Raw genomic sequence first — 18,105 nt, 5'->3', positions numbered from 1 at the left:
ATGCAGTCTAAACATAAAGTATCTGGTGCTGCCTTGAAAATGAAAAGAAACAACCTGTCATGGGTTCATATGTTATTGCCAATCAGTGACCCAGCAATTGGATGCAGAGGCCTTCGTCACGCATGTGTATGTGCCATCGAAGAATGAACTGAGCTTATAATTGCTTTAGTGAGGGTGAAGATTGCTGCTGGCAACATGGGCTTGCATACGCCAGTCATTTGGAAAGCAGTTCTTGATGAAACATCATTAGCAGTAAATTCACTGGGAGAGTGGAAATGAATTTTGTAGGCCACAGAAGCAAAAATGATCATGCTAAGTGTTGTGTCCAGTCCCTTACAGTCCCTTCTGATGAACTTGGAGGCTGTGTAGACAGAAGGGGGTTAGGATATTTTGTCATATGTCCCTGCCACTTTGTCAGCTGTTGTTACTGCTAGTAATAACTGATTCCTCAGGGTGACTTTCCTGATCTCCTAATCTTTTAATTAGTGGGAACTGATAACAAGGAGGTGACCTCCATAGACAGGGCAATGGGAATGATATTGAATCCCAAACAGAGGGGGGATTCTTACTCTATTTTAGAATTGAATACTATTATTTAGCAAATTTTCCATACTGCAAAGTTGTTCAAAGGAACAGAGAAGGATAACCCATGCACACCCACATTACGTAGACATTTTATTTCTCCCCTGAGCAGGAGAAATACTGTCCATGGTGATGGAGGGATAGAGTTGATGTGATCCATCAGGCTCTTGGTGCAAACTGCTACCTGCACTGGATGTTTGGACTTCCTTTGTTTGCCTTCCTGATTCTAAAATCTACTTATTCATTGGATGTAGAGATGACTCCCAGCAGTTATGGAGATGTTGCTGGCAGCTAAGCTTATGCCTTTAGTCAGGCTGTTGTTAGTTACCTAAAGATAAATATCTCTCATCCATAATGCTCTGGACTGCCTTATCTTTCAAGCCTGCTCGGAAATAATTTGTTCTGTAGAAGCAGAGGACTCATTCTCCTGTTGCTTGGACCTTCTGATTTCCCGATAGTTAGAAGATGTGTAAAGAATTTGCATTGTGTTGTTTTACTTCTGCTCTCTCTTGAGTGTTTGTCTTCTTTCCAAGTGTGCACTCACTGTAATATGCTTATATTAAATGGTCTGCTCTGCTGTTCTCCAGAGGTGTCAGTCTGCCTGAGATTGTGAGTTTCCTTCATTCCATGCATGGCATGTAAGTATGTGTGGCTCCTTCAGTGTTTCATCCCCAGCCTAACAGCACAGAGGCACTGAGCACTTTTTATGGGAAGCGAACTTGACATACTCCTTCCTGAGTCAAAGAGGTCAGAGAGATTGATGCCTGCTGTCTGATGTATAGGACGTGTGTTTGCATAGGGTCATGTGAAGTCATTCCACTTCTTTGGCCATGCTGCTATAGCTACAGCTTTGTCTTAACATGGCTATGTATAGCTGTTGTACAGCTGTTCAGTACATACCCCATTTCAGCAGCTGCTGTCACTGGGTGAGCTGACTCCTGAGGCTCAACAGTATCTGTTCCTCATCAGGCCAGAAAGCAGAGAACATATGGAATTCTCCTTTGTGTTATGGCACTACACCTTCCAAGGACGGTTGTTGTTGAGCAGGAAGAAGGCAGACAAGGAGCATGGTCTTTCATGGCAGGATGCGAAAGATGCTGGGATGTCTTGGCATTCTGAAGTGGATCCATGGAGCTGCCATTCCTATGAACCATCTCTGTGTCTTAAATATTTTTAAAGCTGTGTTTCCAGCTTGTTTTCAGAAGAAAAAGCTAATTCTTCATCCTCCATCCACTTGGGTTATACACAGTCAGTCAGGTGGAAATATGTGTGTGCATTATTCTTTTGATTTACTTCGTTCTATAGAGGAGGTAAAACCACAGGGCTGAACGAGGACCCCATAGTTCTATATACTGCAGGATCACTGAAGATATTGACCCCTATCCTGAAAGTTGTTACAGTTTGTTTGTACCTGAGTTGATTTCTGTGTGAAAAGGATGATTTGTTACATAATTTTAAAAGCACTTGAAGATCCTTCCAGCCCTGTAGAAATATATGGAATTATCAACAGAGAATATGATGCCCAGCTGTGCAAAGTCCTGGTGATTAATAGGGCCTGACTGTGAGAAATGATTTAGAACATGGCAGATCAGCTTGAGATTCCCAAAGGAGAACAAGCAAAGCAGTCCCATGATTCCCCAGAGTCTCAGAAGGAATACCATTAAAAAATTAACCTTATTGGAAAATAGAATTTAAAATGCAGAATGCAGCCAGGTAGTGTCCTTAACAGAGGCCAGAAAGGTCATAGTCATTGATTTTTGTTTTTCTTCACGGGATGTTGCCATCTGAGAATACTATCATGTCCCAGGTTGAATTCTGACAGATGGAGTTTGCAAATGCATTTAATCAATCTGTAATTATTGATTAGGTTCAGAGAAGAGAGTAAAGTATGGTCAGTGAAATGACAGGCAGGCTATACTTTCCATTCTCTTTCCAGGATCTGAGGAAAGACCATGCTAGTCCAGGATTATTGCCTGACTTTGTCCCAGGCAGTCTTTTTTCAATGGCTCCCCTATCTTTGATGATTCCTGGATTATAGTAAGGGACAAAAGTGATTTCTTGTTGTCATACATGTTCTTGTTCACCCTCAGAGAGAAAATTCTTCCAGTATAGCAGCTGGCAGGTGTCTGAAATGGAATACAGCCAGAACCACCACCCTAAGACAGCATCTGTTCTTTCTTGGAAACAGCAAATGCACATCAATCAGAAGAACACATGCAAAAGTCAGCCCATAAAATGTTAGTAGACCTGACCACAGTCGAAGTTTTCTGGCCTTGCAGCAAATCTAACTAAATCATGCAAAGTCAGTTCTTGAACTTCCAACTCAGCATGATTGAGAAGCTTGTCTTGTGTAGATGTACCTCTTCCAACTTTACAGTAGGACAAATCCTACCATTCTTAAACTGCTAACTGTTAGCTGTTCTTAAACTATTTATGGGTACTTTCCGTGACAGATCCATGTTCCTGTCATCAATCCAATGGAGCTGGTTTGACAAAATCAAAATATGTGGATAGAAAAAAATTGAGTGATGGCAATGTGAGTGAAAGTACTAAGTCATTTGCAAGTGAGTCAAGTGAATCCTACTGACCTGTGGAATTAAGGCTGGATGGATCAGTCACCCCTGAGAGAAGAGAGTGCAAAAGAGCACAAAATACCCATCCAAAATTTGCTCACAGACTTTAGGCTTAAAATTAAGAAAAAGCTGCTGAAACATGTAGAGAAAAAAAAATGAGGCTTGTACACGTACAGAGTTGTGGTAAAGAGCTGATGGAAAACAAATACTCTTGTACTGTAAGAGGGTTAAAAGGGAAAGAAATGAGATTATTCAATAGATCAGAAGGATGACAGTGGCTGAGGGTACCAGTACATCTAGTCAGTTTTTTGATTCACTTGGATAAAACATCAAAGACAGAAAAACTTTTTAAAAGTCTTCAGAAGGGTCAGAGGAAAGCTTCTAGCCATCATACTCTCGATGCAATTACTACCAAAGTAGCACAAACAAATATATTTAGGCTTTTGTTAAGTATCTGCTTGTATTTGTACATAGGTAGAACGGACAAAGGGGTCCCTAGGAGAAGAATCTGTCTGTAGTAAAGTAAATGGCTCCACTGAGGGATACTGAGTCTATTTTTATAGAGCAGTCATCTCCAATGTGTTTTGACTGCTCATCCTTACCAGTAAAAAAAGTTTGAGAATGCTCATCCACTTGCATCTGAATCTGCTGTGTTCTGAAGAAGTTGCCTGATTTTCTGAGCTGTTGTGCTCCCCTTGTTCCCATTAGTTTCAGCTGGAACATTTCCCAGGATGGGCCACTCTCTGCTGGAGATACCATAGAGCCTGGCATGCAACAGTGCAACTAAACATTTCATTGTCATGAACTGAAAGAACGGCATTAAATCCCGTATGTCTGAAAAAGAGCTACTATATTGTATTGTTTCCCAAGCACATTGATGCTCTTGTCTTAGAACTATCTCAAGAAGAGGTTTCTGTTATTTCTAGTGCTGACAGGGCGTGTGGCATTGCACAAGGCAGCGTTGTGTGCTCTGCCTCAAAGCGTATAGGCTGCAGACCCTGGAGAAGGTAGTGGGACTTCTGATGATGATTTCAATAGATTCAAAATACAGCTTTTTGTCTAAAGATAAATCAGATAAAACACTAGGGAATGAGATGAGTAAACTAATAAGATTGATGCCTTCAGAGAAAATCAAACTTTTGGTGCTTAGATACCTTCTGCTTGAATTGATTCTAAATGTCCCCTACCTTCCTTAGAGAAGATGTTTGTTAGGAAGTCTTTTCCCTCTTGTCTGAGTCTGTGGAGAAATGAAAATGATTTCTGCTAAAAAACAACAGTTTGGATACAAAAATAACAATTCTTTGAAAGTAATATTTCCATCTGCTTGGAAATGAGGTATTGAACCTTTCACTAGAACAGTATCTTTGATCTAAAATCTTAAATCCAGGGCTGAGCTACAATAGCAGTACTCAGTCTGTTGACTAGTAAAGGTTTGACAATTTAGGGTTCAGAATCAAGAAATTTTTGGAAGCTGGAAGTTCTCTTCTCTACCCTGTTCTAGTCTTACAAGTATATAATTTATAATTTTTCAGTGTGATTTGAAAAATGCAGTACCTCTTCTTTTTATTTGTTCAATTAACATCTCAGCTTTTTGAGTTGTGTGATGGTATTCTTTAATGTTTAGCAACACCATGATTTCTTTTTAAATGCCAGCTATCTGAAAACTGTATTTGAGTGATTTCAGGGAATCCTTTCGAACTGTAGCAGTCTGGGCAATCAGTCTGCCAGGTAGGAGAGACCTCTTTTCCAATATGTTCATGTGCATAGACCTAAGGCCAAAAATATTTCCCTGTCTCTCATATGTGTCACCGATCAGAAAGAATGGTGGTACTTAGTAAGGTTTCTCAACTGCCTGGAGTAAGGAAAGGGGAAGGCTTCAGGTTTGCTTTTCTAACTAAACTTCTGTTTTCATAAGGAAGAGTTTAAGTCAAAGGAAAATCCATTGCAAATCAAGAATTTTCTCACTGTTGAGCACCATGTAACTCGAGGAAGATTAATGTAATCCATCAGATTCATTATCCTGTCCTTTGGATTAACAAATTCAGTTAAAATCCAATTTCTTTGTCCAATTTTATTTCCATTACAGGATTTTGCAAGAGTATATGTATTCAGATCAAAGACTTATATTAGAAACAGGAAATGTGATTTTTAATCTATTTTAATCTTGTCATACAATGTTACATTTTAAATTGCTAAGGAAATACTAATTTTATTTTGGTGATCACCACATCCCTCTTTTTTTGGTTAATACATACAGGTCAGTATGCTAAGTATACTACTACTCCTGACCAGGGAGATGTACTACTTATATGTGTATCGGCTTGAGTCAAGCAAGGATGTAGTTTCCTAATTTTTACTTTTTATTATACTAGAGAATCATGGGTTCATTTTTATCAGAAGATTAATTTGTGTCAAGATCTAATTGGACTGAAATTGGAATCCAATTACAATGGAAAAACAGCTTAACGTTTTTTATTAGTTATCTATCCTGAATGATAAAGGTAGTCTTACTTAAAGCTTAAGAAAATATTTTATTGGTTAAATCTGATGCTAAAAAAAAGCCACCGATCTGTACTTAGGGAATTGAACAGATTATTTCTGTTTGTTGATGTCTTTCAGTATTTGAAACTAACTCGATGTACAGTCTCATACTTTATTTTTCTTAATGTTTTGTAAGAGAAAAGTAAGCCTTCCTGGTTTTCAACTCCCAGTTGTTTTATCAGCTTACAGTGAGCACGTCTTTGAACTAAACTAGTTGAATAAACCAAAACATCTTTTTGTACTAAGAAAAAAGGCTCTTCTTATCAAAATAAGGTTTCTTGTTTTAACAAGCAACGAATCTAGATGTTTGGACAGTTAGTTACATGATTTTAGTGGTTCAACATAAAGTGCCAGCAGAGAACACCTGTACTGCTTGCCCTTTTCAGGCTGAATTTTAAACACATTACTTTTCAGAACGTCAATAGGGAATATGCTTCTGCACTTCAGCAGCTGTAGTTTGCAGTTTGCACTCTCATGTAATTTTAAACTGCTGGTACTGGTGGCTTGTACTCAGTATGTCCTATTCTGCATGTCCTGCAACAGCATTGGTGGCTGTTGGCTGCTGAGAGGGGCAGGTACCTCACTGTCTTAAACTGTTGAAGCAAAGACATCATAGCTGCTTGTTAGAGGGTTCTTGGGGGGATTTGTGTGTAGTCACCCTGTGGGAAGAGCCGGTACCATGCTGTGGATTAAAAGGGCTATTGAGGATTGTGATCTGGTGTAAGGTAGTTCTGAGTAGTTCTGTGTTTTGAGTAGATCACATGTACACGTATTGCACTGAAAACAGGAAAAATATAATCTCCATCCCACTGTTGCTGAAAGCTAGGCATTCATAATTTCATTATCTTTCTGCCTGGAGGGGAGTGTGTTTTTTTGCTAAGTTAATTCTGCCTTTTTTTTTTTTTTTTTTTCCTTCTTTTCTTTTCTCCCCTGCAGAGCATGAGAATAAGACTTAGGAAGCCCATTTCACGTTAGAAATCTTCTTTTGGCCAAAAATTAGATTAGAAATAGGGTGCAAGGATTCAAGTGATAAAGGGTAAAAATGCTGCAAAACCTCAGTTTGAAAAACCAGCCCAGGACTGTTTTCTCCAGAGTCCCTTCACCTTTAGCCATTCATAAAGATGATTAAACAGATTCATACCAAGGGAGACAGCCTGCTCAGCTTTTCTTAATATGGAGCATGCATTCTCCTTTGCTTTGTGTCACCATCTCTTGTCCCTGCCAGGTCATTCCCTTCTGTTGTCATAGCAGAATTTAGCCTGAATTTCTCTATCTTTATAAATCAGTACCGTCAAACTGTTGCCATTCTGCAGTTGGTACCAGGTCCCAGCAGCAAATATTCATGGAACAATGCCAGGATGGTTACCTCTCTGCTTCACACTGAAATGCCTGTACCCCCACATGCTGGGTGCCTGCATTGTACCGTGAGCCCTGACTTACTCCTTGTGCTCTCAACTTGTCCAGACAGTGGCTTGCTGCGTCCAGGCTGGGTACCCCCAGTGAATATGTATTGCTGGTGTCTTTTTTTTTTTTTTTCCACAACTCTCTTTGAATTGTCTCAGTTAATGCCTGCAGCTCTTTTCAGTCAGCTGTTCAGTCAGCAGAATTTGTCTTTACATGCCGTTTGCCCTTAAGTTTTTTCCCAATGTGTGTTTAAAGAGGGGTTTGTAGGAAATCACACTGGTGGCTCTTGCTGTTTTTCTGATGAAGAAACGCCCCCCATTGACAGAAACGGGCTCTCTCTCGCCCCGGGGCAAAAGGCAGCTGCCCTTGGGTGGACTCCTTGGGCCAGTCAAGCAGTTTGGGAGCTTCCTCTACCCGTAATAAAAGGCAGCGGTGTTGAAACCTTTTCCCCTAAAAAACCTTATTAATCTTTATTGCCATTTTTATTCAATCACGTTTTGAAACAGAATAAACTTTCAGCTCTGCTCCTGGGGAGAAACGTGAGGGTCCGAAGCGACCAGGGCTTTTCACCTCCGAGCCCGGGGCCGCGTTCGCCCCGGAGGCAGAGCGGGCCGGGCCCTGCTGTTCTCGGCCGCGGCCACAGAGGGGCACCAAAACCTCACGCTTCGTGCCGCCGGGGCCGGGGCCGGGGCCGGGGCTCTCATTCTGGCCCTCTGTGCTCTCTGGCTTCTTAGGTCTGAGGTGCTCTGCTGTTCTTGAGGGAGTCTGGAGGAAACTGGGAAAAAACACGTCCCTGGACAGCAGTGGAAAACGCAAAACGTGGCTGGTGTATTAGTCAGAAAGAAGATTGGCAGTTCTGGTTATTTTGTGCAGTGAAGAGTTCGTACACTTAGGTGCTTGCAGGGGAGTTGCCAACTCAAGCAAGATTGTGAATGACTTTCTGTAACTTGTGAGTGTGCCTTATTTATTTATTTTTCTTTCTGCCTCAGTGGAAGGTTTTGCTCCTGAACTCTGCTGTGTAGACGTAGACAGATGGACATGAAAGTGCTGAGTATCCAGCTGCAGCTGAGTAGTACTTTTTAAATAGAGATCCTGAATTCCTCCACCTCTCGAGAAAATTGCCAAAAGCTGCAGAGACTACAGAGAGGAGAGGTAGGAAAGGCAGGCTGTGACATCAGGCTTCTTACAGGTGCCACCTGATGACATGAATTTTTATAGTCTTGAAGCCCTCTGGAACTGGAGGAGGTTGAGGAACATGGTGGGAGCTGACAGTCTATAGAGTACAGGTCTGTGTACAGGGGATGAATCTGGCACCAAACTCTTTGGCTGTCTGGTGCATGAGTACCAATATTCTGCAGTCCTGTATCTTTCTCAGAGCTCCCCAAAGCACTTATCTATGTTTTCAAATGTCCCACTGTCCTATAAGGCAGTTCAGAGCCTTGAGTCCTGAACTGACTGATGGGGCCCCCCGTGCATAGAACTGGGTTACGTGACTGCTGCAAGGTCATACTAGGTCGTCAACTCCTGTTTGCTAGTGTAAAACTTAAAAGGTTTTACAAAGCTTCAGAACTGAAATCCCTTTTCAGTTCTCTAGCTCTGTGATTTTCCCCTTTACTTTTTTAATGTAAACCAATTAATTCTCTGAAGGGAAGGTTTCTCTGTTTGTAGAAGATCACCTAATCTAGCCTAAGGTGGGAAGAGATTTCCAAACCTGTAAATGCTAGACAAAAACCCTGCAGAGTTCTGTGTAGTTTATTTAACCTTTGCAGAACCAGACACATGCATAATATATTTTTGCCTTATATTTGTAAAGAACAATATGCTTGTGTATCATGTGAGGATCCAGAAGCCTCTCCAGTCCATTGGTTACCACAAAAGAGTGTTAAAAAAACTCCAAAATTAGAAAATACTTCAAAATGAGCAAGTCAGTGTCTTTAGGAAATCTCTGAATTACTGACACTAGCTTTTGTTCCATTTGGGGATTTCTTTTGTATTTCAAGGACTATGATATCACCTGGAGAGGGTTCACCTTGGGTATGGAACAGAAACCAGCTAAGAGGGCTGTGATTTCCTGTGTGTACTGTTTGGTGGTACCTTTGGGAGGAACTGCATCACTGCACATCTCCTCTTCTGAAATTTTCCCATTCCATTCCCAGTCATGCTGTGGCTTCATCCTGCCCTGATTTTGTATGCCAGAAGTAAAAAAAAAATAACAAAGAAGCAATGGAAAATCTCATAGGGAAGTCAGTTGCTAAAGAAAAGGAATATAATTAATGTCATTCAACATAGCTTTATGGAAGCTAGGTCTTGTCAAACAAACTTGATCTTAAGAATGTAATCTCAAAAAAATGGATTGTTAAAGGCAATTGTGTAAACGTAATGTACTTAGACTTTTATAAAGCATTTACCTTAATATCACATGATAGTCTGGCTAAAAATTTAGCATTACACGATATCAGTGAAGTGTCTGTTGAATGGCTTAAGAACTGGTTAGCTCAAAGGCATCATTTGTAGGAAATATCACTGAATGAGAGAGTATCCAGGGGATTCAGCAAGAACTGATATCGAGTTCAATGCTATTCAACAGGTTCATCCATGACTGGGAAGTAACTATAAACCACATATGAGTTTTAGTATTTGCAATGTCACAAGAGTGATATGGTGATAAATAAGAGAAAAACTTTATATGAAGTGATTATCCTCTAGAGGAAAGTCTAATTCTAAGAAAATATATATTAGCATTAGCAGTCATATACAAAGTAATACACTTGGGTGTAAGTACTGTATCTTGCAATCCTCCATTCTGTAGCTATATATTGAGAAAAGGCTATTGCATTCCTTAGAGCTGACCACAGGAACAGTTGGTAGGAGTGATTTTAAATCTATATGAATGGCATTGGCATACTTACAGTAGCATATAGCACATAGCTCTAGTATCAGAGATTTTCAAAGGAGGAAAAAAAATGAAGAGAGCGCAGCAGAGGCACCAAGATGACTTGGAATGAGCAAGGAAAACTCCGTTTAGTGTCTCAAAAACATCGAGAAGTGACTTACATGTTGCAGATATACCTTCATGAAGAAAAAATACAAGGTGTACTTTTTCAACACCATGATCAGAGGACCCTTTTAAAATAATATGGACAAGCATCTGGAAACTAGAGCAGTTTACACCATTAATAAGGTAAATTCTTTCAATAGTAAGAATGATTAATTAATGGAAACACTAGCAAAGATGTTTTTCATTTTGGATATCCCCTGTGCCATCCAGTGCCTTAATGAAAGAGTCATTTTAACTTATCACCATTATGCTCAAAGTGTAGTTCAGTGGCCTGAAGTGTAAAGGAGATCATCCACATAGTCTTGTTGCCTTTAATTATAACTCTATGAAGCTAACAACATGCTGAAGAGATTCCTGTTGTCTTTGTCCTTGAGTCATACTGAGGTTGTAGACAACCCTGTGGTGTCTCTCTGTGCCAGTATTCAAAAAGAACAAACCAGGTGACCAAGTGATGTCTTGCATATAACTTGCAAGAGCATTCTTCCTTCTTGTGCTCCCCAGCCATGAGTGTGTTTATGGTCACAAGAAGAAAGCTTCTGTTAACAGCTTGCACTTTATTTCCAACCAGCCAATTTCAGTCAGCTTGCCAACTCTAGCCAACTTGCTGTATTTAAATCTCTTTTTCTGGCCCTTCCATCTACACTAAGAGATTTGTTTGACTATTCTTAAGAATTTGCTTGATCCACACTGCTCTAGATCCCTCTTCCTCAACCCAGAATGCAAGTAAGCTATTTTTGGCCTTCCCTGCTGACTACTTGATGGGAGTCAATACGGGGAGATAGGGGAAATGAAGAGTGCTAAGGAAGTCTCAGTAGGTCCAAGTAATAAAAAGGTCTGCTGTTTCACCCCTCTTTGCTCCTGTGGGTTTGCAGATCCAAGGGAGGAGAAAGACTGGAAATATTCAGAGGCTTTGGATGAAAATGAATTAACTTGGAGAACAGAAAAACAGGCACAAGAAGATATGAGATACATGGAGGAGAAAGAACAGTATGCAGAAGCTGAGGGGAGGTCTTTCTAGTAAGATTTTCCATTAGAAGATTTCAGGTGACTAAGCAAAACCCTTTTGCAGCTGCTTTGGCAACAGTTCTGCTGTTTGAACAGCCAGAGATTTGTGTGTGGCCCTCACCAAAGAACTGCAGCACCATCCTGTTTCTTTCTCATTATTGACATGGGTTTATGTCCCTACTCTGTTTTTGTGCATCCAATGGAATTGGCTTCACACAGAGCTGAGGCCACAGCTGATCCTATTGTAAATACTAGTGCTGCTTTCCTGGCAGTAACCCCGTATTCCTACAGTGGTTATGACTGGGGTCAGTGACCCTTGCAAAGACTTTGTGCCCTTTACCCTTGCCTTCTTTCTCCTGTAATGGCACCACCAATGATTTAATAGCATTAATGTTGTAAGGCTTTCTCAGATCATTCTACTCCCATTGGCCCTCCTTTTTCATCTTAATTTGGCTGGAAGAAATGGCAGCTCTTTCTTGCTGTTTGCTAATGAACCTGGAGTAAGCAAGAAGAATGGCCTTGTAAAGACCTCTGTAATCTCAGTTCAGAGCAGTACTTGACTAGAACAACTTTACAGTTGGCCAGGAAAGTAATGTGTCTGTGGCAGAAATCAAAGTCTACCAGAGTCTCTGTGGACCATAATTTTTCTCAGTATGTTTCATTTTCTCAAATCCAACAACTTATGATTAATATATATATATATATATTTTCTGTTCCCTGTGTGATTAAACCAGTACTCTGTGAAACTTTGTCAGAGGGAAAGAAAAATTTTGTAGGATAGCCAGTATCCAAGTGGTCAATATTCTTATGTGGGATACTGCAAATATTTACTGGAGCAGACAGAGATTTGATCTGGGATCTTCCACAGCCTAGTACTGTAGCAACTGTAGGACTGAGTCCTTGCCAAAGAAGCACTTATTAATTCACTCAGAGTGAAAGAGTTCCAACAGGAGAGAATGTTCCCAGAAGAAATTACACCAATCAAGTCATTTAGCTATGCTGGGGGAGAGCCAAGTTCAAGTCTCTGGTCCAGAAACGCAGGCTAGAAACCCGAACCCAAATCTCTCATATATATGTAGGTCTCCTTCTACATGAAGGCTTCTGTATTGTCCACTGTGAATTAGGGCGCCTTTGCTAGCGAAGGTTGGCTCAGGAGAGTATTGTCCTGAAAAACATTTCAGTTTCAACAAAAGGAGTATTTCCCAACAAAAGTGGCTATGCCAAAGAGCAAAACAAAACAAACAAACAAAAAAAACAACCAAGAGCGGTTCTATGAATAAGGTGCTGACAAGGTAGAGAGGGAGATGTTAGGGAGATAATTAGATAGTTGCCCAAGCATGGGCAGACTTGTGACAGCTGCTTAAGCCATGCCTCTCTTTTGAGTTCTTGCAAGCGTCTTCCTTACTTGGGCTGCAGTGTGTGGCAGATGAAGTATCGTAGAGGGGATTGGCAGGTTTGCATCATTCTCTCCTGAATGCAGTGCGTGCCTGCAAAAGACCACACACCCTTTCCTTTGCATGTTTCCTTTCTCCATGGGGGAGGAGTGGAGCTGTTGATTGATGTGTGGTGCTTTCATGTGTAGACGTGAGCTTCAGGATTTTGGCCTGTGTGGAAGCAAGTCCTGCCATTACATTTGCTCTGCTTTTTCTGTTTTCAGTTTCATTGTTTTGGAGCAGCTCCTAGAGCTGTTTGTTTCAGACACATGGCCACTTCTCCTCTCTGCTCATGTGGACCAGGGCTGCCAATCAGTGCTATCAAAAGAGATCTGACTAGATTGCTGATTCACTTCCTTCCACTTCCTAGAATTATTGTGGTGTTTGTTTGTAACTGGAAGGATTTGTTCCTTCCAGACACTTGGTATTGCTTCGTGTGAGTTCAAGACCACTTCTACAGCACTGGTTTTCATCCAGCTCCACTACTGCTTGGAAGGCATTCTCAAATAGCTATTTGGCCTTTGGAGTAAATTTGTGCTAGTGTATTACCAGTGAACATCTGGGTCAGAATCATGGCTGGCATTGACTGGTCTCCTTGACAGTAGTCTTGGCAAAGAAGCCAGGGCTTGAACAGACCATTAGGTAATTAGAAACTACTGCAGTGGCGTACACTCAGAGTCTACAGAAATGGATGTAAGGACTTCTCTTGCACTCCTAGAGGTAATATCTCCAAAGGAGTAAGACCAACTTTGAAAAAAATTTCCTTTTCCCAGAGAGACATCCCTGGCTGTATTGCAGGATTTTGCTGAGTTTCCTGACCACCCGCTTTGTACTCCTGGTGGCACTTGCAAAGCCAGGAGGCCTACAGGAGAGGGGCCTGAATCTTTCTCTGTCTTGTTCACCATCCATATAATAGATAAATGCTTCCACTGCACAATCTTCTATTACTGGTTGAGGAATCGAAGTGAACGTAGCCATATTCCCAGAATGTAGACAGGATGACAAGATTGGCAATCGTGATTGGTCTTCATGACTTTTGAATAAGAGGTCAGTCAATGTCAGTTGCACAGTGCAGTTTTTGTAAAGCAACTCTGCAGAACTTTTGGAAAATTTTTGAGTTTTGAGCTCCTGACTCCAGCTTTAGATCATTTAGAATAGAATAGGACAGAACAGAACAGTTCAGTTGGAAGGGACCTCCAAAGATTATTGAGTCCACCTGCCTGACCATTTCAGGGCTGACCAAAAGTTAAAGCAGATTACTGAGGGCATTCTCCAAATGCTTCCTGAACACTGACAGGTGTGGGGCATCAACCACCTCCCTAGGAAGCCTGTTCCAGTGTTTGACCACCCTCACGGTAAAGAAAATTTTCCTAATATCCAGTCTGAAGCTCCCCTGGCACAGCTTTGTGCCATTCCCTTGAGTCCTGCCAGTGGTTACTGGGGAGCAGAGACTGGCACATCCCTCTCCGCTTCTTTTGCTCAGGAGGGGGAATCTAGTTTCAAAGCTGAAGCTGAAATTTCAGTTCTCTTCATACTTGTGTGAATTATGAACTGATAAATGTTAAGAACAACAGCCTTTCTCTGTCAAGATGGGCAGTAGGCACTTGCTAGTGGTTGTTCAGATGAGGCAGTCGGGTGGCTGCCCTTCGAGGAGATTCTTGTACAAGCAGCAGGTGCTGGCAGCGTAGGGGAGGACGGGGGACTGGGAGGAACATGGTTATTACTCAGTTTAATAGTTTACCTAAGGACAAGTTTCTAGTCACATCTTCATTTGGGTGAGAAGGGAGGACAGGCAGTACTGTAAGTTGAACACAGGCTGTGAGATTCAAACCTTTGCTGCAAGGTGTATGCAGAGATGGAATTAAATCCCAAACTGTACTTTAAGAAATTGACTCATTCCTCCACAAAAATGAGCAATAGCACACTAGTACATTTTCTTCCCAAAGACACTAAAATTAATTTCATGTTTTTGCTTTTAAAAGAGTTCATATTCTTTTCTTCATGCTACATCAGTCACCTAGAACTAGCTGCTAACTTTGTCCTATGGCCTGACCATCAGATACCATCTACACTGTTTAGATCCTGCTGTTGTTCTTCTTAGAGGACTATATTGTAACCTCCTTGTCTTTAATGGAAAAGAAATTTACTTAAAAATGTGAGAAATAGTGCTGACATAAGTACGGCCTTAGGACACTTCTGTTCAGAAAAGAAAAATATGGCAATGAAAAGCATCTTTTTTTTTTTCCTGCTGTGAATTAGTGTGTCTACAGTCTTGGGCTATGTGTCTATTAAGCTAGGCATTGGCTATAGAAGTGGAGTAGCACCTTGTCACTATAGCTGTTCTGCCTGTTCTGCCTTTCAAGGGGGTTGACAAAAAGGTGGTAATTATCTGGTGACACATGAGCATCAGGTCAGTTCTCTGGAAGGGGGTGTTTCGAAACATTGCTTATTGGTTCACTTCATCAATTGAAAAACTCTTTGTGTTTGGCTGACACCAGATGTACTATACACTTTGGTAGCTCCTGATCATTCCTTCAAACATGGATTGTCTCTGATAATCTTTTTGTTATTGTGTCCTCAACATTCCATCCTGTGCAGACAATTTCATTGTCCTGTTCCCTTTCAGCCCCTCAACTTCCTATACTTGTGCCTTCCCACACAATGTGCTGGAAATGCTGTTTCCGAACTTCTTTATGAGCTCCTTTGAACATTTGTGATGTTAAAATGGTTAAAATGGTCTATAAATCTTATATTAGATGGAGTCTTCATCAGTTATATGCTTTATTAACACCCACAGCCCCTAATTTGCTCTCAGCTTTATACAGAGCCCACAAATGGTACACAGAAGATACAAAGGATGGGGTTGGTCTTGAAATGTTCTATGTGGTTGTTAGGAAACTCACTTCTTGTTAGATTTAGGGGTTCTTAGTGCTTGAAATATGATAATTAATACCATCACCTCCCTCTGTTTGATGTCTAACTGTTCTGGCAGCAGTTTGTAGTGTAGTTTTCTGCCTGTATCAGTCCTGTACTACATTTATTTCCTTTGCTGATGATTTTGACTGAAATAGAAACTGTTAATGGATTTCTCCAAAGGGAAGACTGCGCACTCCACATAATCACCTCCCAGAATGAATATAACTTTTGTTGTTACAGTGACCTATGATAGTAACATTATTTTCACTTTAATTGGAGGTCTATGACAAGAGTTAAACAGATTTTGGAACTGTAGTTCAAACAGGTAATTGAATGATGGAAATCCAGTGGGAAACTCTGACCTTTGGTAAGCTCTTGGGGAAAAGTCATTGTTCATATAACTTGCCTTCAGCACTCAGAGGGCCACAGTGCCAGAGCTTGCAGGATCTCAGGTTTACAGTTTAGAGAAAATATGGAACTGCATGTGCGAGTGGTGGTGTGTCTAAATCAAGCACGCAAGACAAAGGTGTTCATGGCGCTGGCCTGAGGTCGCAAAGAAAGTCAGTATCAGAGATGAAGGAGTACTGCAACTGCAGGCTCTTGCTCAGGCTGTGTGCCTCCAGTATAGAACTGTACAAACCATTCAATCTTATCTCCATGGGGCAGTGTTAATATGACTCGGGAATGCCACAGAACCCCTAGCAAACAGCTAGTGGTAACCTTTAACTAGGTAAAATCTGTATCACCCAAAGCTATGGAAGCTAACAGCAAGCTGTAAGATTTGATGATCGTATTGTTACCTATGTTATATTCCACCATGCTGAGGATAAAAATATTATCTTAATGCACCTGATCCTCGGAAGTACTACCAGGCATTTGAGCAACATCATTCTTTGCATGTAGCTTTTTCCTCACACAGATCTTGCTGATTTCCCCTCATTCTCGATTGTCTCTACTGATTGTCACATATCATTTCAAGAGCTAACCCCATCTCTGACTGCAGCTATTCGTTATCAGTCCCTTTGCCTTTACCACTTCCATTTGTAATTTAAACACCCTAATTTAATAGGTTTGTCTCATTATTTTGATTAATCATATTAACTCATATTAATTAAGAGATGGATTTAGGTAATGACAGAGGTTAATGGAGTCAGTTTTCACTTTCCCTTGGTTTTTCAAGGGAGGGGGGACACAGGGGTAGGAGGAGAAAATAAAAAGAGAGTAGGAAGAGAAAAAAAGAGAAACTATTGGGGGGGAAATCTCAGTTAGCAATCAGAAATTCCCTGCTAATTGAATGTCTGATTTTATTAATGATGAAATTTATAAAGGTCCTTAAGAAAAGAAAAGAATTTAGCCAGTTCAGCAGTTAAGTGTGAATATTAACTAACTCTGAGATAAAAGTTAAAATATCCATTTTCTTTTCTTTTCTCTACTTCTTTAAATAAAAAGCTCTCTTTGACACTTCATCCCATTAGAGCTTTACCTTCCTTTGCCATCCATTTCTAAATGGCTGGAGACTGTGCAGAGAATGTAATCTCTTGGATGGTTTAAGAAATGCTGACCTTGGAGGGCAGGAAGTTAATACGTGGATCATCATAGTGCTTATTTTCCTTGATGCTTGCTTTCCGATGATGCTTTGATAAATGGAAGGAGGATTCCAGCTCTGCCCTATGCTGTCTCTGCTCAATCGCACTTGTTTCCCTGAGGCTCAAGAAAACCCAACTGCAAACAGAGTGTCAGATGCAGAGTGAACTTTGTGTTGGAGCTGTGGGCTGCATTTCCATCTCAACAAAGGAATGGTGAAGCCTTTGCTCATTGAAGTTCCTCCATGACAGGGTCTCATGGTTATCACTCCTGGGCATGTCCAGCAGCAGACTGCTCCTAATTTGTCTCTTTTTCCTTACCTGGGCCAGTGCTATATAAGTGTAAAATCCCATTTGAGGAAGGGAACTTTTTATAGCCCCACTGCCCTCATGCAAATAACAGCATGACGGCAAGTCAGTGGAAAGCTCTTTCATCCTGTGCTCCATGGTACTTCAACTGACTTGCTTGAATGAACACTTGAATAGAAAAATGTTTTTTTCCTGAAGATGGCAGATAGCTAATGGTGGGATAAGTGTGCAAGACCCCAGAGTAAGCAGTTATCTTTTCTTCTTAACAGAAAAGAAGTTTTTAGTAATAATGGTAAGATTCCCCCAGTATGCAAAATAAGGGGAGGTAACCACACAGGAAGATGAACAGCTATTTAAACTCTGTATTAACAAATATAAGCAACTAGTTTGTGTAAACTATCTTGAGTCTAAATCTAAAAGGAGTTCAAACAAGAAAGTTGTTTTGTGAACAAACTATTACTGAGGCAACTTGACATCTTTATATATACTATTCCAGTAAATATTGCTGATGAAATGTATCCATAGGTGACTTGTGAAAGGTAGCCTGTAAGTTTATAACACCATGGTCTAGCTAGAAGTGTAGTGTGCTGTCAACCCTAAGATTATTTGGATATGAATTACAAGGAAAAGCACCAAAGAGTGAACATTTCCTGTGAGGTGTTTTTGGGAAATATTCTTTAAGTGTGACCAGCTGTAGTCGT

General features: G+C 40.8%; 1 protein-coding gene across 11 annotated transcripts in view; it reads left to right on the top strand.

Moving 5' to 3' along the window:
* The window catches only part of LOC308196527 (uncharacterized protein), a 129,892-nt gene that overhangs the window by 29,110 nt on the left and 82,677 nt on the right, over positions 1 to 18,105 (top strand). The window lies entirely within an intron of this gene.

Source organism: Anser brachyrhynchus, assembly GCF_964034855.1.
Source record: "Anser brachyrhynchus genome assembly, chromosome: 5".
In the NCBI taxonomy this organism is placed as follows: domain Eukaryota; kingdom Metazoa; phylum Chordata; class Aves; order Anseriformes; family Anatidae; genus Anser; species Anser brachyrhynchus.
This window is presented reverse-complemented; position numbering and strand designations above follow the sequence as displayed.